General features: G+C 36.0%; 1 protein-coding gene across 1 annotated transcript in view; it reads right to left on the bottom strand.

Moving 5' to 3' along the window:
• The window catches only part of LOC111161304 (G protein-coupled receptor 137C), a 63,491-nt gene that overhangs the window by 25,805 nt on the left and 14,128 nt on the right, over positions 1 to 23,558 (bottom strand). The window lies entirely within an intron of this gene.

Raw genomic sequence — 23,558 nt, 5'->3', positions numbered from 1 at the left:
CAGTGCAAAAGATGCTATCACAACATTTAAGAAGGGAAAAAAACTTAATTCAGTCCAAGAAATGGTGTGAGGTAAGGAGAAAGGGGAAAGACTGTGTAGAATCAGTGAGAACTTCTCAAAGGAAGTCACATTCAAGCCAGAGCCAAGTTATGAAGGGCAAATGAGTATTAGATAAATGGTCAGGCAAAGATAGCAACCAGTGCATGCACTTATATCTGTGTATTTTGGTTAACCAGAAGCCAAATGTGATACAGGAGTCTAAAATATTATCCTATTAGTTTCCTAATCATTCTCAGATGTATCCATTTTCTCTGTCTGAGGTATACATTAGGACACTTTTCAGATAGTCTCTCTGCTTCTGTTCTTTATTCCATCTATATCTTTCAAAGATGTGTTCATTTTACTACTTTTCCTTTATTCTCACCTGTCTACAAAAAATTTTAATGATTTCTATTTTTATAAATTGTACATTATATATATATTATGCAAAATTCACCATTTAACCATTTTTTAAAGATTTTTAAAAAATTTTATTCATTTGAGGGGGGGCATTGGGGTGGCAGAGGGAGAGGGAGAAACAGACTCCCTGCTGAGCAGGAGGCCTGACATGGCCCATTCCAGGGCCCTGAGATTATGAACTGAGCCAAAGGCAGATGCTTAACCAACTGAGCCACCTAGGCACCTGTGAACCCTTTTTAAAAGAGACTTGTATATTTATTTTACAGAGAGAAAAAGAGAGAGTGTGGGGGAAGGGCAGAGGGAGAGAGAAACTTAAGTAGACTCTGCGCTGAGCTTGGAGTCCAACACGGAGCTCCATCCCATGACCTTGATATCATGCCTTGAACTGAAACCAAAAGTCAGGAGCTAACTGACTGAGCTCCCCAGGGGCCCCCCATTTAACCATTTTTAAGGGTATAGTTCAATTGCGTTAAGTACATTCACATTGTTGTGTGAATCATCACCATCATTCATCTCCAGAAAGTTTTCACCTTCCCAAACTAGAACTCTGTATTCATTAAACAAAACTCCTGATTCCTAGGGAGGAATCAGGCCAGCACCTGGCAACCACCATTATACTTTCTGTCTGTGAATCTGATAGCTCTAGTAACCTCATCTAAGGGGAATCATACAGTATTTGTTCTTTTTCTGATTGGCTCATAACACTTAGCATAGTGTCTTACAGGTTCATCCATGTTGTAACTCGTGTCATATTTTCTGTCCCCTTCAAAGCTGAATAAGATTCCATTGTATGTATATATCACATTTTGTCTATCTATTCATCCATCAATGGACACTTGAGTAGCTTTCACCTTTTGGGTATTGTGAATAATACTGCTATAAACAGTATGTTCTATATATGAACATATTTTAATATGATTTTTAAAAAATCACTTGACAGTAAGTTGTAGATGTGATGCTCCTTCAACACTAAATGTGTACTTCAATGTATACTTCTTAAAATATAAAATTCTCTTATGTAATCACAATATAATTACAAAATTAAAAAAATTGAATGTTGATAAAATACTATTACCTAATTTTCAGACCTTACTCAGATTTTGCCTTTTGTTTCAATAATGCCATTTATGGGAAAAATACCAGGATTATGCATTAATCTGTGCATTTAATTTCCTTTACTTTTCCATTTTTCCCTTTGTCTTTTCAGTGATTTTGTATGCTTCTCAGTTTGGGTTTATTTGTTTCTTCATAATTAGATTCAGGATATCATTTTGGTAGGAAGACCACAGAAGTGATGGTGCTATGTTCTTCTCAGTGAATTACATCAGGATGCTCATGATTTATCCCATTATTGTGATGCTCACTTTGAGTAACTGGTTAAGGTAGTGTCTACCAAATTTCTCCACTAAGTTACCATTTTTCTCCTTGTAATGGATACCACATGGAGAGATATTTACAATGTAATTATCTTTTGTTCTTCAAACTTTCATCCATTAGTTTTGGCAACCATTGCCTGAATAAATTATTATTATTATGGGGAATTTTCATTTTATTTTATTTATTTTTTAAAAGATTTTATTCATTCATTTGACAGAGAGAGCAAGAGAACACAAGCGGGGGAGTAGCAGAGGAAGAGGGAGAAGCAGGCTCCTTGCCAAGCAGGGTGTCCAATGTGGGGTTTGTTCCCAGGACCCTGGGATCATGACCTGAGTCAATGGCAGATGTTTAACCATCTGAGCCAACCAGGTGTCTGGGGGCATTTTCATTTAAAAAAGTAAATCTGATCATATTATACCAGGACAAAGCCCACACTCCATTTGACATAACAGGTCTTTCATCATCTTGCCCCACCTTCCCATCTTTGCATCCTTTATCCCATCTTCAATCTTATGGTTTGGCCATTTTGGATTATTTACAACTCTTCAAATAAGGGATTCATTTTCACATCTCTGTGCTTTCCTTTGTGTTTTTACTTTCCCTGAAATAAGCTTTCTATGTCATATACCAAATTCTAACTCATCTTTCAAGATTTGTACTTGAATGTTATCTTTTATATTGTCGCCTTAAGTGACTTAGGAAGAGAAACACCACTCTATATCTTTGCTTTTCTAATCACATTTTATGGAATTTATCTACATTTTTCTTTCTTTCTTTTTTTTTTTTTTAAAGATTTTATTTATTTATTTGACAGACAGAGATCACAGGTAGGCAGAGCGACAGGCAGAGAGAGGGGAGGGAGCAGGCTCCCCGCTGAACAGAAAGCCCAATGCGGGGCTCGATCCCAGGACCCTGAGATCACGACCTGAGCCAAAGGCAGAGGCTTTAACCCACTGAGCCATGCAGGGGCCCCACATTTTTATTTACTTCTTAAGAGACACCATAACTTACTCATATTTATAGCCTCAGTGCTGAGCAAAATGCTTGGTTCATAGTAAGTTTTCAGAATATGTTGGAATAAATAACCAGTGAATTTAGGTCAAAGCAAGTATTTTGGTGAAATACAGCACAAGTGAAATTGGAGGGGCAAGCAGTTGCCTAATTGTGGAGACCTTGTATAAAAATGTTAAAGAATTAGTCTCTAACTCCCACAAACTCTGTAATATGATTTTATGTCTGAGTGATTTATTAGGTGAAGTGTAGCAAATGGATTAGAATAGTGTGAAGAACACTAGTTAAAATACTCTTGAACTTGAGTGAGTTTACTAAACCACATTCTCAGGTTATGAATCTAAAGACCTAAATGTGAGAACTGAATACATAAAAATATTAGAAGAGAGCACGCACAGTAATTTCTCTGACATTGGCCATAGCAACATTTGTCTAGTTATGTCTCCTCAGGCAAAGGAAACAAAAGCAAAAATAAATGATTGGGACCACATCAAAATAAAAAAGCTTCTGCACAACAAAGAAAAGCATCAACAAAACTAAAAGACAACCTACTGAATGGAAGAAGGTATCTGCAAATGATATATCCAATAAGGGGTTAATATCTAAAATATATGAAGAACTTATACAACTCTACACCAAAATAGACGAAGGCATCAACAGACATTTCTCCAAAGAAGACATACAGATGGCTAACATACATATGAAAAGATGCTCAACATCTCTGATCACCAGGGAAATGCAGATCAAAACCATAATGAAAAAAAAAAACAAAAAACACAACAGATATCACCTGTCAGAATGCCTAAAATAAAAAACACAAGAAACAACAAGTCTTGGTGAGGATTTGGAAAAAAAGGAACCCTCAAGCAGTACTGATGGGAATGCAAACTGGTGTGGCGACCATGGAAAGTAGTTTGGATGTTCTTGAAAAAATTAAAAGTAGAATTACCATATGATCCAGGAATTAAACTACTGGGTATTTACCCAAAGAATATGAAAACACTAATAAGAAAAGATATATGCACTTCTATGTTTAGTGCAACATTATTTATGATAGCCAAGACATGGAAGCAGCCCAAGTGTTCATTGATAGATGGATGGATAAAGATGTGGTACATGTATACAATGGAAAGTTACTCAGCCATAGGGAATAATGAAATCCAGGGAACCTGGGTGGCTCAGTTAGTTAAGCAACTGCTTTCAGCTCAGGTCATGATCCGAGTCCCAGGATCGAGTCCCGCCTTGGGTTTCCTTCTTGGTGGGAGTCTGCTTCTCCCTCTTACCCTCCCCCTCTCATGCTTTCTCTCTCAGATAAATAAATAAGTGAAATCTTTAAAGAAAGAAAATAATGAAATCTTGCCATTTGCAACAAGAGGGATGTACCTAGAAGATATTAGGCTAAGTGAAACATTAATCAGAGAAAGGCAAATACCATATAATTTCACTCATATATGGATTTAAGAAACAAAACAAATGAACAAAGGAAAAAAGAGACAAAAAGATTTTTAGAGAAAATATAGAGAACAAATTTGTGGTTTCCAGAGGGAAGGTGAGTGGAAGGATGGATGAAATAGATAAAGGGAATTAAGAGTATATTTCTTGTGATGAGAAGTGAGTAATATACAGAATTGTTGAATCACTATATTGTATACCTGAAACCAATGTAACACCATACACAATTATACTGGATAAAAAAGAAAGAATGTTATATGAATGAAATTATACAGTATGTAACCTCTTGGAATTGGATTTTTCCATAATTCTTTGGAGATGCATGTAGATTGCTGTGCTTAGGAATAAATTTGTTCTTTAAAAAAAAAATAAAGAATTAATAGAATGAGTGCCTCATGGCAAAAATTTTAAAAGTCAGTTTGTGGGATTGATTTTCAGGTTTAAAATTTATTACTTATAGGCAGAAATACTGAGAAGATAGGTGAGTTTGGGATTATAAGAAGGAAATTACAGTCTCCTACAGAGGTGACAATTGAAACTCAAACTACAAGACATTTGAGGGACTATAATAGGTAGTCAACTTGTGATATGTTCACATCTAATAGTCATATGAAAAATCAAGAAGAGGGAAGAAAAGAAATAGGCAAAGGAGACAGATCTAAAAATCAGATTAATCACATAAAACAGCAGAGTAGTTCAGAGGTAATAAGAAGCAAGTATAGCCCTTGTAAAATTTTGCAAAAAGTTAAGAATGAATAAGAGAAGACCATTTGGTTTGGTTACCAGTATGTCACAGATACCTTGGAGGGAACAGTTTTCAGTGGGATAATAGAACAAAAGTACAAGGGGTTAAGAGGGAGTACAACAACAAAGACAGTGAGTATAGACTATATGAGATATTATGGTAGATAAGAGAACCTGGGAAAATCTGTGTTGAGAGACATTTTCTCCATGAATATTGCACATTTCTGCATGGTCCAGGTCTTCTGGACCTTTGCAGGCTTTGCAAAGCAAACATCCTTGAAAAGTAGAGAGGGTGTCTACCTTAAGTCCAGAGGGAAGATTTGTTTCTTGGTTAGTAGAATAAAGATTGAGAACATCTCTCTCCCTGGGGACATTTGGGTGTGGATGTGGGGGTGATAAAGTTCCTGTATCTGTCCTTGCTTACATTCCAGAGTAAAGAAAAAGTCTGTCTGTCTCCCTTCCTTATTTCAGGGTTCTTCCCCTGTAACACATCTTGCAGCAGGCACAAGTAACATCGGGCTCTCACTGTGTTAAATATATGGAAATTGGGGCTAAGGACCTGTTTCACGACATTACTTTGGTTGTTGTTTTTGTCATGAGTAATAAGTGGTCTTTTGTTTTTCATGGGTCTTGTGTTTTTGTCAGTATATATATATACAATTGTAGTAAGCTAATCTGTTAGCTTTCAAGTAAGATAAGGTCTCAGACCTTGCACAGTTTCTGATTTAATAATCTGTTGATCAGAAATAAACTAGAGATGGTGAAATGATAAATGGAGATCAGGAGAGAGGAAGGGAGAGTTCAATTGTTAAAGAAGGCTCTAGAAGAAGCAGATTAGCCCTTAAAAGGAAAACATATATTTTTTGAGTCAAGAGGTTAGAAAAGATAGTTGAAGAAAAACTAGGAGGTCTGCAGAGAAAATTTAAAATAATCTATAAACCAGCTCTCTTAAAATTGGAAATTTGGATGTAGCATGGATACAATCATTTTGATATAGAGAAGATGGATGAGAGAATGGGGCAGATGGACTCTATTTTTTCTAGTAAAGTAGGAGGCAAGGTCATATCCTGGGAAGGGATGTTAGATTTGAGCACTTATAATATGGAAAACATTTGAAGCACATGAACAGAAGGGTTATAAAGAAATATATTGAGAAGCAGATAGGTCCAGTTAGTCAGATAGTTGACAGTGGGTACTGGCTGCAAGATTTCTTAATTTTAAAATTGAAACAATCTAATAGGAAAAAATAACTGACATTATAAAAGTTCAAATAACTAGGCTGCATTTTTCATGTAATAATTTAAAACTGTGACATATGAAACTATTATAGAGAAAGAAAAAGTGGATGAGTGAACTATATTGGCATAGCAAAAAGTCAAGGAAGGGGAATACTAGATTGACTGTAGGTTCTCAGTGCGAAAAACATAAAAAGGAAGCTAATGGAGTAGGGAAAACAGAAGTGGCAAAGCGATTAAAAGTTAGAATGAGGGTGAAAAACAGATAAAAGGATGACTTCAAGATGTATAAGGGAAAAGAGAAGACACTGGTTATAAAGAATTTGCTTCATTTTCAAAAGCTGACCCAAGGTGTGCCTTGCTATTGGGTGGTTCAGACAGAAAGGGAGGGTTTTAGAGCTCTGAGAAGTCACTGAATTGAGACACATTGATGGATTATCAGTATTAGCTTTGAAAAAGAACTGTATAACGGCAGACCACGCCAGAAGGAAAAGTGCTGATTCATCCAGGAAAGTGGAAGTTATTATTATAGCCAATGATGACCTAATCAGATGGCATGGATTTCAGAGATGATGATAACAACATCAGTGAGTAGTGTTGGGAAACATAAAATAGGCTGATTGTTCTTCCCACAAATTGAGATGGGGGGGCAGTTTTCCTTATACCCAAAGTGTCATCAAGAAAAAGCTAGATTTCAGTGAAGGCATTTAAAAGTTTCAAGTGAAGAACAGAATGGGAAGCAGGTGGGAAGTATGGTAAGATTAAGGTCATGTACAGGGATAAATAATGGGCAGGAGAGGGAGTTGAGCAGAATGAGGGAAGAATTAAAGGTCACCTATCAGCCTAGATTTACAGAATATGTTATAATGCATCATAATTTCAACTAGGTGTTTAAATCACATTTAGAGTATAATCAGGTTAAAAACAATGATCTGGTTTTAGTAGATTCCAAGTATGTATAGAATATAGCTAACAGGACATGATCCCAAGCAAAAAAAAGTTAGTAATACAAAAAATGTCAAGCAATTGTATGTTATTTGTTAAGACAGTGAAGGGAGTTCATGGAACATAATAAACGTGTACTTTACACATATTTTTTTGAACTTTAGAATGGTTAATAACATACATCTAAATGACTTGCTGATGTCAATTCATGTCACAGGGACCATATCTTTCCAGGTCTTTCTTAATATCAGAAAAACTGAATAAATGGACAATTTATAGGATAGTGTTCTTTATTGCAAAGATATGAAGAATTACAATGGAATGTTATTCAGCCATCAAAAAAAGAAATCTTACCATTTGCAAAGATGTGGTTGGAACTAGAGGGTATTATGCTGAGTGAAATAAGTCAATTAGAGAAAGACAATTATCATATGATTTCACTTATATGTGGAATTTAAGAAATAAAGCAGAGGGTCATAGGGGAAGGGAGGGAAAAATAAAATAAGATGAAGTCAGAGAGGGAAACAAATCACAAGAGACTCTTAACTATAGGAAACACACTGAGGGTTGCTGGAGAGGAGGTGGGTGGGGGGGATGGGGTAACTAGGTGATAGGCATTAAGGAGGGCATGTGATGTAATGGGCACTGAGTCTTATATGCAATTGATGAGTCACTGGACTCTGTCTCTGAAACTAACATATTATATGTTAACTGAATTTAGATAAAATAAAAAAACAAAGTTATGAAGAATTATGTGGATTGATGGATATCAAATGTTTTTCAACTTATAATACCCACCTTTATGCCATAAGGTAGTAGCCCATAATTTAGAAAATACTGATTTAGAATTTTTGAATTAGTGAATATTTAAAATACTGTTATCATTAGCACAATTTATTAAAAAATTTCAACCTATTTTTATAAAGATTTTATTTATTTATTTGAGAGAGAGAATGCATGTGCACGCATGAGTGGAGGGAGGGGCAGAGGAAGAGGGAGAAGTAGGCTCCCTGTTGAGAAGGGATCCCTGATACAGTGCTCAATCCCAGGACCCTGAGATCATGACTTGAGCTGAAGGCAGATACTTAACTGACTGAGCCACCCAGGAGCCCCTCAAACTATTTTTAAGTGTTCTGAAATGATTTTTCTATCTTAAAATGTCAACTCCATATTTTCGTCTCCCTATTTAACTTCTCAAATAAAGGGAAGAAAGGTCAGAGTATGACAAATATGTTTTATTTGTGAATGTTATCTAATGTAAGGTTAAGTAATACAGGTATCCCAAGATTTGAGGAAGAGTTAAACTGGAACTACACATTATTTATTGTTTTTCATTTCATGTAGAAACATGTTGCCTGGAGATGGTAGATACTGAAATATTATAGAGCGAATGCTTTCTATAGAATTTCTTTTTGTTAAGTTGATTTTTTTCTACTTTTGTTAATTTCAAATAAAAACTTAACTGTTTTCAGGAATTTTCAAGTGGAAACTTTACTGGAAAATTTGGAATTGATGCAAAAATGAACTATGGTGGGCGCCTGCGTGGCTCAGTGGGTTAAGCCTCTGCCTTCAGCTCAGGTCTTGATCTCAGGGTCCTGGGATCGAGGCCCGCATCGGGCTCTCTGCTCAGCGGGGAGCCTGCTTTCTCCTCTCTCTCTCTATGCCTGCCTCTCTGCATACTTGTGATCTCTCTCTCTCTGTTTCAAATAAATAAATAAAATCTTAAAAAAAAAATGAACTATGGTGAACATAATCTCTTCTCTATGGTGAATAGATAGGCATACATATCCATCTATGTAGATTACTTTCACAGAAACAGTTATCTATAGTTTCCATCTCAGTTGCTTATGTTCCCATGAGGAGTAATGTACCATTTTCAAGCCTACCATTGCTACTGCTTGCATATACAAAAAATGAGGCTTTAGCTATCCTAGCTATAAATTGAATAGCCAGACTTTTTTTCAGATGTTCTCTCTCAATGCTTATATTTCATTTTTAAGAGCCTTTTTTTAACCTTCAAAGAATTTTTTCTTTACAGTTGCCTGTTCTTTCTAGGATACAATACCTTTTTGTCTCTGAGGATACTAATACCTTTCTTTTTAAAAATATTTTATTTATTTATTTGAGAGAAAGAAAGAGAGAGAGAGCATGAGTTGAGGAGAGCGGCAGAGGGAGAAGGAGAAGCAGAATCCCAGCTGAGCAGGGAGCCCAACATGGGGCTTGATCCTAGGATCTTGGGATCATGACCTGAACTGAAGACAGATGCTTTATGACTGAGACGCCCAGATGCCCCTCCTTTCTGCTTTTTTAAAAAAATTTCTTCTGTTAGATAGACAAAATGAGGACACAGAGAAATTTGACCCAAAATAAAGAACACGACAATACCATAGCAAGGATCTAAGTGAAACAGATATAAACAACATCTGATAGAGAATTCAAAGCAATGATCACAAGGATAGTCACTGGGCATGAGAAAAGAATAGATGATATAAGTAAGACCCTTAATACAGAGATAAGGAACAACATAGCAGAGATAAAGGGCTCAATAAACAAATTGAGGAAGCTGCTTGACAGAATGAACAGCAGATTGTAAGAAGCAAAGGAACAAATTAATGACTTAGAAGACAGAGTACTGGAAAGTAGTCAAGATGAACAAAAGAAAAGAGAATTTTGCAAAACAAGAATAGACTTAAGGAACTCAGTGACTTCGTCAAATGTAATAACATTCATATTATGGGGGAAAAAACCCCCACAAAACAAAAAATAAAATGGCAATAAATACTTATCTATTGATAATTACTTTATATATAAAAGGACTAAATGCTCTAATAAAGACATGGGGTGACAGAATGGATTAAAAACAAGACTCACCTACCTGCTGCCTATCAGAGACTCATTTTAGACCTATAGATATCTGCAGATTGAAAGTGAAGGGATGGGGGCTCCTGGCTGGCACAGTTCTTAAGAGCATGGGATTCTTGTTCTTGGGGTGGTGAGTACAAGCTCCATGCTGGGCACAGAACTTCCTTTAAGAAAATAAACAGAAAGTAAGGGGATGGAGAAACATCTAACATGCAAATGATGTCCAAAGAAAGCTAGAGTAGCAATACTTATATCAGACAAACTAGATTTCATTTTTATAAAAGATTTTATTTATTTACATGACAGAGATAGAGAGAGCAAGCACAAACAGGGGAACGGCAGGCAGAGGGAGACGGAGAAGCAAGCTCCTTGCTGAGCAGAGATCCCAGTGTGGGGCTTGATCCCAGGAATCCGAGATCAAGCCAAAGGCAGACGGTTAACTGACTGAGCCACCCAGGTGCCCTGAAATAAACTAGACTTTAAAATAAAGACTGTAACAAGAGACAAAGAAGGACACTATATAATAATAAATGGGATAATCCAACAAGAAGATTTGACAATTATAAATATTTATGCATTTAACATCAGAGCAACCAAACACATAAAACAGTTAAGGTAATAACAAATATGAAGGAATGAATCTGATCTTAATACAATAATAGTAGGGGACTTTAATACCCCACTAACATCAAAGGACAGATCATCTAAACAGAAAATCAATAAGGAAACAATGGCTTTGAAAGAAACACTGTAACAGATGGATTTAACAGACATATTCAGAACATTCCATCCTAAAAATCTATAACACACACTCTTTTCTAGTGCACATGGAACATAATCCAGAATAGATCATGTATTAGTCCACAAAATAAGCCTCAACAAATTCAAGACTGAAGACATACCATGCATCTTTTCTGACCACAACGCTATAAAACTAGAAGTCATCCACAAGAATAAAATCTGTAAAGATCACAAATATATGGAGGTTAAATAACATGCTACTAAACAATGAAGTCAACCAGGAAATAAGCTAAGAACTAAAAAAAGTACAAGGAAACAAATAAAAATGAAAATATGATGGTCCCAAATCTTTGAGACTCAGAAAAAGTGGTTCTAAGAGGGAAATTTATAAAATACAGGTCAACCTCAAGAAGGAAGAAAAATCCCAAATAAACAACCCAGACTTATACCTAATGGAACTAGAAAAAGAACAACACACTTAACCTAAAACTAGCAGAAGCAAGGAAATAATAAAGATTAGAGCAGAAATAAATGATACAGAAACTAGAAAACCAACAGAACAAATCAATGAAACCAGGAGATGTTTCTTTGAAAAAAATCAATAAAATTGATAAACGTCTAGCCAGGTTTACCAATAATAAAAAAAGAAAGGACTGAAAAAAATAAAATCACAAATGAGAGAGGAGAAATAACAACCAACACCAAAGAAATGCAAACAACTATAAGAGAATATTATGAAAAACTATATGCCAACAAATTGGGCAACCTAGAAGAAATGGATACATTCATAGAAACATATAAACTACCAAAACCCAAACAGGAAGAAGTTGAAAATTTGAAGATAATTTGAAGAAAAATTTGAAGAAAATTTGAGATATAACCAGCAAAGAAATTGAAACAGTAATCAAAAAACAGAAGTTCACAACCAGATGCCTTCCTAGGCAAATTCTACTAATCATTCAAAGAAGCACTAATACCTATTCTCAATCTATTCCAAAAAACAGAAGAGGAAGGAAAACTTCTAAATTTATTCTATGGGGCTAGCATTATCCTGAGGCAAAAATCAGATAAAGATACCACACACACACGCACACACACAGAACTATAGGCCAATATCTTTGATGAATTTAAATGCAAAAATACTCAATAAAATACTAGCAAACTGAATCCAACAATACATTAGAAAAATCATTCACCGTCATCAAGTGGGATTTATTCCTGGGTTGCAAGAGTGGTTCAATATTTCCAAATCAATCAGTGTGATACACCACATCAATAAGAGAAAGGATAAGAACCATACATTCATTTCAACAGACTCAGAAAAAGCATTTGACAAAGTATAATATCCATTCATGATAAAAGCCCTCAACAAAGTTGGTTTAGAGGGAATATAGCTCAACATAATAAAGGCCATATATGAAAAACTTACAGCTAACATCATCCTTAATGGGGAAAAACTGAGAGCTTTTCCTTTAAGGTCAGGAGCAAGACAAAGATGTCCATTCTCACTACATTTATTCAATATAGTACTAGAAGTCCTAGCCACAACAATCAGACAACCAAAAGAAATAAAAGGCATCCAAATTGGTAAGGAAGAAATAAGACTTTCACTATTTGAAGATGACATGATGCTTTATGTAGAAAACCTGAAGACTCCACCAAAAAACTGCCAGAAGGGGGCGCCTGGGTGGCTCAGTGGTTAAGGCCTCTGCCTTCGGCTCAGGTTATGATCCCAGGGTCCTGGGATAGAGCCTCACATCCGGCTCTCTGCTCGGCAGGGAGCCTGCCTCTTCCTCCTCTCTCTCTCTGCCTGCCTCTCTGCCTACTTGTGCTCTGTCAAATAAATGAAAATCTTAAAAAAAAAAAAGATTAAAAAAAAAAAAAAAACTGCCAGAAGGGATGCATGAATTGAGTAAAGTTGCAGAATACAAAATCAATGTACAGAAAGTTGTTGCATTTCTAGCCAGCAATAATGAAGCAGCAGGAAGAGAAATTAAGAAAACAATCTCATTTACTATTGGACCAAAAATGATAAAATACCTAGGAATAAACCTGACCAAAGAGGTGGAAGACCTGTACTCTGAAAATTATAAAATACTGATGAAAGAAATTGAAGACAACACAAAGAAATGGAAAGACATTCCATGCTCATGGATTACAAATATATTTAAAACAATCTACACATTTAATGTAATCCCTATCAAAATACTGATAGCATTTTTTTCCACAGAACTCAGCCAATTTTAAAATGTCTATGGAACCACAAAAGACCTTGAATAGTCAAAGCAATCTCGAAAAAGGAAAGTAAAGCTGGAAGCATTGTAATCTCAGACCTCAAGTAGTACTACAAAGCTGTAGTAATGAAAACAGTATGATACTGGCACAAAAATAGACCTATCGATCAATAGAACAGAATACAAAATCTGGAAATAAACCCACAACTATATGACTAATTAATCTCAACAAGGCAGGAATTATATCCAATGGGAAAAAGATAGTCTCTTCAACAAATGTGTTGGTAAAACTGGACAGCAACATGCAAAAGAAAGAAATTGGGTCACTTTCACATATCATACACAAAAATAAATTCCAAACCTGGAATTTGTGAGACCTGAAACCATAAAAATCATAAAAGGCAGTAACTTCGACATCAACTATAGCAACTTTTTTCTAAATATGTCTCCTGAGGCAAGGGAAACAAAAGCAAAAATAAACTATTGGGACTACATCAAAATAAAAAGTTTCTGCACAGAGAAGGAAACAACAAAAGTAAAATGCAACCTATGGAGTGGAAGAAGATATTTGCGAAGGAATATCTGATGGAGGATTATTATCCAAAATATAGAAAGAACTCATATGACTTAACACAGAAAAAATAAGTAATCCAATTAAAAAATAGACATGAACAGATATTTCTCCAAAGAAGACACACAGATGGCCAACATACACATGCAAAGATGTTCATCATTGCTTCCATCAGGGAAATGCAATTCAAAACCACAATGAGATATCACCTCACACTTGTCAAAATGGCTAAAACCAACAACAAAAGAAATGACAAGTGCTGGCAAGGATGTGGAGAAAAAGGAACTGTCACACCCTGTTGGTGGGAATGCAAACCAGAGCAGCCACTTGGGAAACAGTATAGAGGCCTCTCAAAAAGTTAAAAATAGAACTATGCTAGATCTAGTAATTGCATGACTTTGTATCTACCCCCAAAATATGACAACATTAATTTGTAAGGATATATGCATCCCCCATGTTCATTGCAACATTACTTACAATAGCAAAACTATGAAAACAGCCCAAGTGTTTATCAACTGGTGAATGAATAAAAAAGACATATATATGTACACACCCACATATATGTATATAAATTTTTAAAGAGACTTTATTTATTTGTCAGAGAGAGTGAGTGAGAGAACAGCAGGCAGAAGGAGAGGCAGGCTCCCTGAGGAGCAAGGAGCCCCAGGCGGGACTCAATCCCAGGACCCTGGGATCATGACCTGAGCCAAAGGCAGACACTTAACTGACTGAGCCACCCAGGCGTCCCTATATATGTATATATATACATATAAACACAATGGAATATTATCCAGCCATTAAAAAGAATGAAATCTTGCCATTTGCAAAGACATGGCTAGAGCTAGAGAGTGTAATGCTAAGCAAAATAAGTCAATAAGAGAAAGAAAAATATCATATGATTTCACTCATATGTGGAATTTAAGGGGAAAAAAGCAAATAGATAAAAAAGAGAAAACAAGAGAGAAACCAAGAAAAAGACTCTTTTAAAAAAAAAGGTTTTATTTATTTGACAGAGATCACAAGTAGGCAGAAAGGCAGGCAGAGAGAGAGAGAAGGGGACAAGCAAGCTCCCTGATGAGTGGAGATCCTGATGTGGGGCTTGATCCCAGTACCCTGAGATCATGACCTGAGCCAAAGGCAGAGGCTTAACTCCCTGAGCCACCCAGGCACCCCAAGAAACAGACTCTTAACTATAGAGAACAAACTGATGATTATCAGAGGGGAACTGGGTGGGGAGATGAGTTAAATAGGTGATGGGGATTATGGAGTGCATTTGTCATAATGAGCACCAGGTGATGTATGAAATCCCTGAATCCATATATTGTACACCTGAAACTAATATAACACTGTTAACTAACTGGAATTAAAATAAAAAATTTAAAACAAGTCTCTCTCTCTGCTTCATCTGTTTTCTTTCAAGTTGCTTAAAAAAATGATATACAATCAAATAGGGGTGTTTTGATTTATAATCAAATGAAATTCCAGGTTAATATTGAACATACATATCTAATACTGTTCTCACCTTAAACTTCACTAAAACAATAGTAAAGGAATTTTCTTAAAAGGCATAAACCACCAAGTTTGAGAAGAATGGGAAAGGATACAATAACAAAAAATTGGAACCTGGAAAGCAGATGCATGTGTGTACAGAAAAGTTAACATAGCATGCTTGAGACTTGAGAAAAACCTGCTTGTAAGGTTGCTCTCTGGCTGGTATTTGAGAACTTGGATTTCAGGAAGATTCCTACCATTCCCTAAATGATAAGGGTGCTTCATTGTGTCTAAACTGTTTGTGCAAACAATATGGTTTATACTGGTTTATACTCAACATCTGCTTTCCTTCTGGAAGTCTGGAATTTTTTTATGTCTTAGGCAGAGAGTGCTTACCTGTTTCAATCCCAATAAAAATACTTTGGCACTGAGTTTCTAATGAGCTTCACTGGTAAGTAACATTTTACATGTGTTGTCATACATCATTACATAAAGAATTAAGTATATCCTCTGGGAGAGGACTCCTGGAAGCTTGTGTGTGATTTCCTCTGGACCTTACTTGATGCATTTTTCCGCTTTGTTGATTTTACTCTGAACTTTCACTGTAATAAACTATAACCATGAGTATAATAACTTTGAGTCCCTCTAGAAAATTATCGAGACCGAGGATAGTCTTGGAAACTCCAAAACAATACGTGATTATCCAAGAAAGATGAATCCCAAGACAGTAGTGAGAAGGGTTGAGAACTTAAAACGTATTTCATAATCTTCAAAAGATACAGGAATCAAGAAAATAAAATACCACTGAAACTGAGAAATGGGGGTGGTTAAAACTGGTAGATAAAAGCTATTTAATGTCAGCTAAACCCCTAAATTGCTTTACGAGTCCATGCCCTGGGCAAATGCCTCTTACTCACCCTGAAAAATAGCTGGGTTTTTATTTTCTGGAGACATTCCTCTGGCCTGGAGTATGAAAGTTAGATGCCAGTCACAGTTGATAGTTTGGCATCATACTAAAAACAGAGTTTAATGATGAATACCAAGTACAGGGATTCTCTCATCTTTTACCCTCTTTCCCAATTAGGTTTTCAAAATGCTGTATACTAGACCTCTATTCTCTAAAGGATTAGAATATCTTTTCACCATGAAGAATCCTATCATCCTAAGAGGAAAAACCTAAATTTACCACATCAGTGTTTCCCTAACAAGCTGACCAGCTAGATCATCCTACAATTTGACATGCCTCACCCACATTTAGAGCTTCCAATCTTAATTATCAACAGGGATCCAAGGATAACCAGATAGCTCAAAAGTTTTTAATGAAAGATAGAGATCAAAACAAACAGGAAAAAGAAAACTACACACAAAGAAAAAAAAACCTAAACAAAAAATCCTATTGTTAATAGAAAGATACTACAATCATGAAACCAAACAAGATTTTATTAATAAAAAATTCAGTGAATAAAAAAGAGCTCATAGAAATTAAACATGTTGGTAGAAGTGAAAAAGAGAAGCGCTGGAAGTTGAAGAAATCACCTAAAAAAATTGAGCAAAAAGACAGATACAAAGTAAAAGAGAAGAGGTAAGAAAAGGATCTGTCTTAGAGGTCTAACATCCAAATGTTAGGAGTTCCAGAAAGACAACAGAAACAAATGAGGAGAGAAAATCATTGAAAAATTAAAGAATATTTCCCTAAAGGATACATGTGACTAAATCGAAAGGGCTTGTTCAATGCCCATCAAAATGAATGGAAAACAGAATCATATGAAGAGACAACATTTCAGAACACTAGGGTCAAAGAAAAATCTAAGTTCTCAGTAAAGAAAAAACGAGTCACCCATAAAGGGTCGAGATTCAGAATGACTTTCAGACTTCGCTAACAACACTGGAAATGTAGCAACGCCTTAAAAATCCTTAGAGAAAATTATCTCCAACCTAGAATTCTATAGCTGCCTAAACTATCAATCAAATATGACAGTAAAATAAAAATATTTCAGACATGAAAAGCCTCAAAAAATTGCTTACCAAGCACATTTTCTCAAAAAGGTACTGGTGGATTACTTCATGGAAAAAAGATAGGCAGTGAAGGATTAATTCAGGAGGCCCGAGTTGCCTAAACTCTACATAGTTCAAAGAAATATCTGGCCCTTCCCGGGCTCTTGGAAGATAATTCCTAAATCCTACCTGATACTGGTGTCTTTGTTTACCTAGAGCCTGGGGCTACACCAAATAGTCTATGCTAATAATGTGATTTATGGTGGATGCCCAGGGCCATCTGGTATCAATTTGACCTTTGAGGAGGCTGGAGATTAAGAAACAAAGGTTGGCCCCAAAGACACCCATGCCTACATCACTGACCTCCAGTAAAAACTCTGGAAACACTGTGTCTTAAGTAAGTTCTCTTGGTTGGCAGTACTTGATAGGTGTTGTCATATATTGTTGCTACGAGTATACATGTTTTGTGCAAGACTGCCTGGAGAGGACAACCAGAGCTTGTCTCTGGTCTCTCCTGGACTAAAAGAAACCTTGAAGATTTAATCCAATAATTTAATTTTACAAATAACAAAACCAAGCTTTAGAGATTAAATGGATTATCCAGGAACACCTAGGAAATTGAAAGAATTAAACTCCAGGTATCCTGACTCTTAATTCAAGGCTCATAGGAATCCTGGTTTTCTTTGATATATTTGCACGTTTAGATTTTTGATGGTATACAGCTCAAGTTAATGCCCTAATTTTTAAGGTGAGAAATAATGCTTTATTAACAGTGGTGTCATCTATATGTCATAGCAACTACTTGTTGTTCAAGATTTGAAGAATTAACAAGTCGAAGAAAAATATATTCAGAAACTTAATTGTTTAGTAAAATGTAATAACCTGAAGCAGTTTAATACCTTCATTTTGTGTTGTTTTGCATGCTATGAAGTACCTTTACCATATACTTTACTTAACCAGAAGAATATTTTTTTAAAGCATAAATAAGATTTTCCAGGAATGAAGTATTAATTTTATGAGTGAGATGAAAAATTTGTGAGCTCTCATTATTGAAAATCACCCTGAAATATAATAGATTACTATGGACTGTTCATTAGTTTAGTATAGACAGCTTTTTGAAGATAACATATTTTATATTAAGGAATATATAGAATCTATTTCTGAACCAAGAGTCTCCCTCATTATAGATTTAAACTCCCTAAGAAACTGATTTAAATTGAATTTGTGCTGAAACAGTTTTATCCTTTAAAAAGGTTTTTCTAACACTAAATCCCCCATTGAATATTACTGATTTTTTATAAAGCCTTTCATGCTTTTTGAACGAGGAAGATAGCAGAATTGCTTTTTGTAGAGATAGAAAAAGAGAGCCAGATTCTTTGGAGAATATCAGTCTGACTGATAAGAGAAAAAAATGGGCAGAATATATCAGAAGTAATAGAATATCCCAGAGAAGGAAGAAGCAAAAGGAACACAGCTTACTTTCTTTTCATCTTGATTTCTTAAAAGCAGTAACAGTTTGAACAAAATCATTTTGAACATAACATAATTACATTAGCTTAAAACTTCTAATTCCATGATATGATGGAAAAGTTCCCTCGAGTTCATCATACCACCTCAAATTAGTCCAAGTGTTTCCATCAGCAATTGAATTAAGTCCTATACAATAACAGAGGAAAAGAGCAAAAAAGTTTAAGAAAATATTATTTAAAATATATATATATATATATATATTTTTTAGAGAAGGGAAAGTGGGGAGGGGCAGAGGGAGAGAATCTTAAGCAGGCTGCACACCAGCTGATCTCACAACCCTGAGATCATGACCTGAGCGGAAATCAAGAGTTGGACGCTTAACTGATTGAGTCACCCAGGTGACCCTACTTAAGCATTTTTATACTAAGAATGAAAATGAAAAAAAAAAATTCTAGTGAGTGATCAATATGCTAATGAAAATTACAGCTATATTTTTAAAAAAAGAGAAAAAAGAAAACAAATGGCAGCTATTGTTTTACAGCTGTTTTTTATAAAAGTTTTACAAAAAGTTATATAAAGTTTTATAAAAAGTTATAACATACAGATTTGAAGTATTCAACCATAGCTTATTTTAGAAAGCAGATGATCCTAAATATTTAAGTATTTATGTCCTAAACAAACTAAACTTTGATTAGTTTTTTTTTAAACTTTGATTAATTTTAACATGATATGTGTAACTTTTTAAAAATGGCCTTCCTAGGGCACCTGGGTGGTGCTGTTGGTTAAGCATCTGACTCTTGGTTTTCAGTTCAGGTCATGATCTCAGGGTCTTGAGATCAAGCACTGCAGCAGGCTTCACATTCAGCATGGAGTGTGCATGAGATTCTCTTTCCCTCTCCCTCTGCCCCTCCTGCTCATGCTCTCTTTCTCTTTAAAATAAATAAATCTTTTAAAAAATAAATAAAATGGGCATTTGTATCTCAGAGATAGAATTCACAGTGTATTCACAACTCAGAATTCATAATTCACACTGTATTAAATATTAAAATTGGTTCAGAAAGTAAGAAGGGTTTTTCTTTTTTAAAAGCCTCAAATTCGGGGCGCCTGGGTGGCTCAGTGGGTTAAGCCCCTGCCTTCGGCTCAGGTCATGATCCCAGGTCCTGGGTTCAGGCCCCGCATCGAGCTTTCTGCTCAGCGGGGAGCCTGCTTTCTCCTCTCTCTCTGCCTGCCTCTCTGCCTACTTGTGATTTCTCTCTGTCAAATAAATAAATAAAATCTTTAAAAAAAAAAAAGCCTCAAATTCTAGGGGTGGCCTGGGTGGCTCAGTTGATTAAGTGTCTGGCTTTGGCTCAGGTCATGATCTAAGGGTCCTGGGACGGAGCCCCCAGCTGGCTCCCTGTTCAGCGAGGAGTCTGCTTCTCTCTCTTCTGCTCCTCCCCCCACACCCTGCTTGTGCACTTGCATTCTCTCTGTCTCTCAAATAAATAAATAAAATCTTTAAAAAAATAAAACCTTCAAAATCTAGATTGCTTTATTAATGTCAAACTATTAGAATTAAAGATGTCTTGGATATCAAGGAGACTAATCACTTTAGAAATTAAACAAATGGCCCAGAAAAGTAGTAATTTGGCAAACATCAATTAGTCAAGTAAAATGGAATTTGGATCAGAACTCAGATTACCAGACATCTAGTTCAGGGCTACTAAAGTTATACTACTTTAAACAGATCTCTTAACAAAGTTAAAATTAAAAGATAACAAGGACACTTAATTTATAAAAGTTTGTCTTTATTTAAAACAAATTAGGTGAAAAATTCTCCTTTGCTGAGTTAGAGATTCTGATTTTATTTGTGGAGATAGAAAGAAGGAAACATTTCTTTTAAACTCCGTGAATTCACTCAACTATACAAATCAATGGATCTATCATATACATAACAGTACTGGATGCTTAAGCACATGCAAAACCTTCCTCAAAATATATGTACAGTAGTGGCTGGCCTAAAAAATATGTAGTGTAGTGGAGGGAGGCAAACATCAATGCTATGTCATGTGATATGTGGTACTTTTTTTTAATGTATTTGATCAGACTTAGAACACTATAAATTTCCCTTAAGCTAAAATGTGCATTACTTAGAGTTCATTTTAACTAATGTTAATGGGTATTAAATGTTATTCAGCTTTGTTATATGGAAATTATAAGGACAAGATTGTGTTGATTTGTTTTGTTCCTTTAAGCAAGATAACACAGAAGAAGTAAAACGAGTTGGAGAAAATACAAATTAGTAGCCCATGGGTTGGGTTTGACCCACAAATGTTTTGTTTGGCTTATCCAATGTTAGCCTGTGGTATTTTGAACAATACTTCAATATCCTGTCATTATTTAAAAAGTAGATACCACATTTAAATGATTTTTTTTGAAGATTTTATTTATTTATTTGACAGAGATCACAAGTAGGCAGAGAGAGAGAGAGAGAGAGGAGGAAGCAGGTTCTCCATTGAGCAGAGAGCTCGACGTGGGACTTGATCCCAGGACCCTGAGATCATGACCTGAGCCGAAGGCAGAGGCTTAACCACTGAGCCACCCAGGCGCCCCTAGATACCACATTTAAAGAAATCCAAACTTCTTGGCATCTGGGTGGCTCAGTTGGTTAAGTGTCTGCCTTTGGCTCGGGTCATGATTCCAGGATCCTGGGGTTAAGCCACTTGGTAGACTTCCTGGTCAGGAGGGAGTCTGCTTATCCCTCTGCCCCTCCTCCTGCTCATGCTCTGTCTCTAACTTTCCCTTTCTGTTAGATAAGTAAATAAAATTAAAAAAAATTAAAAAAACCCCAAACTTCTGATTTCTTATGAAAAATCAGATGATCTGGCAATGACAGCTCACAGCTGCAACTGAATTCATGGGGCTGTCCTCTTTAGATACGTGCTGTCTAGTTGGCTACAGACACCTCCCCTCTCTGTTATCTCTCAAATGGAAGTGTCCAGGGCTCCCTAAGCACTTGAATTTGGGACCTTTGTTTTAAAGCAAATGTTCTTTTTGAGGGGAGGAGGTAGATAAGTGGAAAAAGATAAAAAAAAAATATGGGTAGGGAAAATTCTGCTGTGAAATTACATATTCAGGAATTCCTTTACCCCACAATATTTAAGATATGTTGAATAAGGGCTTCATTCATTCAATAAATATTTATTAAACACCCAATACATAACCAGTTGTTAATTTCGGTGCTAGGGATACAGCAAGAACAGATTTGGTCCTTAGGATTCCTATAATGCTTACAGTACAGTAAGCTCCCACGAATAAGTCACACAAATATAAAATTGCCATGTGCAAATAATGTGAAGGAAAGGAGCTTAATGCTTTGACAGTCTACAATTTTGGAATCTAATCTGGTTGGATAGCTGGGGTGAAGTCTTTTCTGAAGAAGTGTCACCCTGGAGCCGAGAGTTAACTAAACAGAGGAAATAGTATTCTAAGAAGAGGGAAAAGAATATGGAAACGTTTTGTGGTAGGAGGGAAATGACAAGTACAAAGGACCGAAAATGCTAAGTGTGGCTGGAGTGGTGAGGGATAGGAGGAACATAGTATAAGATAAGGCTGGAACCACTTGGTTAAAAAAAAAAATAAATTAACTATATATGTATGGTTCTAATTCTGATTTATTTTGCTCCATTGATCTATGTATCTATTTTCCCCCAGCATTACAATGTCTTGATTACTATAGCTTTAATAAATCCTAAAATAAGGTAGTATGATTCTCCAACTTCATTCCTTTTCAAAATTCTCAGCTACTGTAAGTCCTTTGTATTTCCACATACATTTTTTTATAAAATTGCTTTTTTTAAAAGATTTTTATTTATTTATTTGACAGATCACAAGTAGGCAGAAAGGCAGGCAGAGAGAGAGAGGAGGAAGCAGGCTCCCTACTGAGCAGAGAGCCCGATGCGGGGCTCGATCCCAGGACCCTGGGATCATGACATGAGCCGAAGGCAGAGGCTTTAACCCACTGAGCCACCCAGGTGCCCCTCCACATATATTTTTTAAAGACTTTATTTACTTATTTGAGAGAAAGAGAGAAAGTGCATGCATGAGCTGGGGAGAAGGGCACAGAAAGAGGGAGAAGCAGATTCCCTGCTGAGCAGGGAGCATGATGCAGGACTCCAGGTGCCCCCCCCCGTATATTTTTTTCTTTTTTTTTCAAAGATTTTATTTATTTATTTGACAGAGAGAGAGAGAGAGATTACAAGGTGGGAGAAGACAGGCAGAGAGGGAGTGAGGGGGAAGCAGATTCCTGCTAAGCAGAGAGCCCAATGCTGGGCTTGATCTCAGGACCCCGAGATCATGACCTGAGCCAAAGGCAGAGGCTTAACTCACTGAGCCACCCAGGCACCCTGCCCCAATACACTTTTAAATCATCTTGGCAACTGCTACCAAAAAATTCTGCTGATATTTTAATGGGGACTGCATTATATACATAGATGAATTTGGGGGGCAAGTGACATCTTAAAAATAATGAGCTTTCCAGGGTATATCTTGCCATTGGGCTTTCTTTAATTTCTTTCAGTAGTTTTGTAGTTTCCATCACAGAGGATTTGCACATCTATTGTTAGGAGGCACTATTGTAAGTGGAATTATTTTTATTTCATTTTCCAATTGTTTTCTGCTAGAATATAAAATATAGTCATATACCACAAGCTTCTTAGATTCACTTATTACCTACAACAATTTTTTGTTGATTAGGATTTTTGCCTAAATAATCATGTTACCTACAAATGGAGATAATTTTGCTTCTTTCTTTCTAATTAAAAGAAATTATTTTAACCCCAGGATAGTTAATATACAGTGATACGTTAGCTTCAGGTGTATAATATGGTGATTCAACAATTCTATATATTACTCAGTGCTCATCATGGTAAGTGCACTCTTAATCCCCTTCACCTAGTTCATCCATCCCCCCCAACTCACTTACCCCCTGGT

This window comes from Enhydra lutris, unplaced genomic scaffold, assembly GCF_002288905.1.
Source record: "Enhydra lutris kenyoni isolate GAN:26980312 unplaced genomic scaffold, ASM228890v2 scaffoldscaffold4, whole genome shotgun sequence".
Classification (NCBI taxonomy): Eukaryota; Metazoa; Chordata; class Mammalia; order Carnivora; family Mustelidae; genus Enhydra; species Enhydra lutris.
This window is presented reverse-complemented; position numbering and strand designations above follow the sequence as displayed.